This window comes from Dendrobates tinctorius, unplaced genomic scaffold (genome assembly GCF_039654945.1).
Source record: "Dendrobates tinctorius isolate UK_male_01 unplaced genomic scaffold, ASM3965494v1 ptg000033l, whole genome shotgun sequence".
Taxonomy (NCBI): domain Eukaryota; kingdom Metazoa; phylum Chordata; class Amphibia; order Anura; family Dendrobatidae; genus Dendrobates; species Dendrobates tinctorius.
Genome location: NW_027361701.1, coordinates 16859708 through 16862414, shown reverse-complemented (window position 1 = coordinate 16862414; position 2707 = coordinate 16859708). Strand labels below are relative to the sequence as shown.

The 2707-nt window shown below is 43.7% G+C and overlaps 1 long non-coding RNA gene across 1 annotated transcript; it reads right to left on the bottom strand.

The window, feature by feature from the left end:
• Positions 1 to 892: 892 nt before the first annotated feature.
• LOC141087474 (uncharacterized) lies at positions 893 to 1750 on the bottom strand. The gene is made up of 3 exons (XR_012231664.1): positions 1611 to 1750; positions 1231 to 1308; positions 893 to 1014 (listed from the first exon to the last, which is right to left on the bottom strand). It is a non-coding gene; the product is annotated as an uncharacterized lncRNA (long non-coding RNA).
• Between the last annotated feature and the right edge of the window lie 957 nt (positions 1751 to 2707).

The window sequence follows — 2707 nt, the reverse complement described above, 5'->3', positions numbered from 1 at the left end:
GATTCTGGGCACTGCTCATGGCAGGCTGCCAGTCACTTTCTCTGTGCGTTGCCTGTCGGGGGCTGCCAGACACTGACTGTGCGCTGTCCGTGGGATGCTGCCAGGCACTTATTCTGTGTGCTGACTGTGGGTGGCTGCAAGGCACTGATTCTGGGCACTGCTCATGGCAGGCTGCCAGTCACTTTCTCTGTGCGCTGCATGTCAGAGGCTGCCAGACACTGAGTGCTGCCAATGGGAGGCTCCCAGGCATTGATTCTGTGTGCTACCCATGGGAAACCTGCAGGCACTGATTCTGTGTGTTGCCCATGTGAGGCTGCCAGGCAGAATTTGTGCGCCATTCATGAGAGGCTGCCAGGCACTGATTTTGTGTACTGCCCATGGGAGGCTGCCAGACTGACTCTGGGCGCTGCCTGTGGGAGGCTGCCAGGCACTGATTCTATGTGCTGCCCTTGGGTGGCTGCCAGGCACCGATTTTGTGTTATGCCAGTGGGACGCTACCAGGCAATGATTCTGCATTATGCCCATGGGCGGCTGCCAGGCACTGATTCTGTGTGCTGCCCTTGCGAGCCTGCCAGGCACTGATTCTGTGTGCTGCCTGCGGGAGGCTGCCAGGCACTGATTCTGTGTGCTGCCCGCGGGAGGCTGCCAGGCACTGATTCTGTGTGCTGCCCACGGGTGGCTGCCAGGTACTCATTCTGTGTGCTGCCTGTGGGTGACAGTCAGGCACTGATTCAATACGCTGCCAGTGGGGGGCTGCCAGGTATTGATTCCGTGTGCTGCCTTGTTGGGGGCTGCCAGGCACTGATTTTGTGTGCTGCTCAAGGATGCCTGCCAGGCACTGATTCCGTGTGCCTTTCATGAAAGTTAATTAAATTCACCGCACACTCAAAGAGACTTTATGCAAATAGGTGTTCATTTTATTACATGTGGGAGCCAAACAGGAATATAGCACACAGTGGAAGCGATATAAATAAAAGATGTTTCGGCTCAGCCCGAGCCTTTATCATATTATCGCTGAAATATAAAGAGAGATATATCAGAGATTGACAAAAACAGATAAACAAATCACAAAAATCAATAAAATATAAACATTATCCCAGTAGAACACAAGGTAAGAACATATACATATATACAATATATACAGTATGATAATCCATAGTTAAGGATACATCAATCAAATGCCTAGTAAACTAGCACCAACTAGAACTAAGATATCAAGGAGGGTATTACCTTATTCCAATATTGGAGGTTTGTATAGGGTGCAGAAGGAGAGGAGAATCTCTCAAGAAGAAATACCAAGATAAATGGCTGAAAGGAATTATCGGATATGCAGTTAGTCATTTCACATATGTAACGGCCACATATTATGTCAGTGTAAAGATGTTTCTTTAAAGGGTAAATATATGTGTATATATACATATAGAACTATTTTTGAGTAATGATGGTGTCATCATATGATAGAGTAAAAGATACACATAAGGGGTTAAGTGCTTGTTTGCACTGTGTGTGCCTACAGGGTCTGGTGAGTGAGTCATTACAGAGCAGAATGTGCACATAGAAGTCAGCACTATGCCTTGCATGTTAGTCCCTGTCCTATCTCATATTGTTACCTGATGTGTGCTCAGAGAAGGAAGTGCTCCCAGAGGTGGCATCCTGTGGCTAATAGCCTGCAGTGCTTTATATGTGAGCCCTGTGATGATGTCAAACAGGAAATGAGATTCCAGGGCCTGAAGTGACCTGGCATTACCCTGTGTGTACTGCGCAGACTCAGGGACTTTGTTTAGAGAATGGATAAGCCAGACGGTTACCAGGGTAACAGGGGGCCTTGTCTTGCAGCTCTAGGAGCAGAGTTGTATTGGAGTTAACCCCATGTGTATGGTGTCAAGAAAAATAGGGCATGTATCAAGTTTAGGTAGATGTGGCAGATAGCCTGTTGGTACAGTACTGTAAATACAGACCTGAGATATATATACACATATAATATACACATATATACATATATGTTTATAGAAGGTGAATTGAAATAAAATAAAAAATAAATAAAAACAAAAGAATACAAAACTGAAAAAACTGAAAAATATAAAAAAAATTTGAAAAACATGAAAAAAGAAAAGAATAATGAAATAATAAAAAATATAAAAAAATATATAAAAAATGATGAATATAAGAAGAAAAAACTGTGAAACTAGAACAAAATTAGGAATGAATTGGTTGGTAGTGGCCCATGCACAAAGTAGTAGAGAATAAAATAAACATAAAAATAAAAATAAAAATAACAAAGCCAAGGGGGAGGAGCAAACTCACCTAGGATAATGGTATACTAGCGAGTCTGTAAAAAAACAGAAAACAGGTTAATGGTGTTCATATGAGCCAATCTATCTCTCTGTTGAGTCCTCTAGGGGCTAAAGTATCCAGTTTGTGAATCCAAAAAGTTTCCCTTTCTCTCAGGAGTTTTATATGATCCCCACCCCTTCTTGGGCGAGGTACCTGTTCAATGACTTGATATTTTAACTGTGCAACCGAGTGTCGGAGCCTAGAGAAGTGTTCAGGTAGTGGTAGCCAATTCTTCTGACACCTAATCGTAGACTTATGGCTAGCGATGCGGTCTTTTACATGCTGAGTTGTTTCCCCTACATAGAGGAGACCGCACGGGCACTTCACTAGGTACACCACAAAATTAGAGTCACATGTGTAATAGCCGCATATT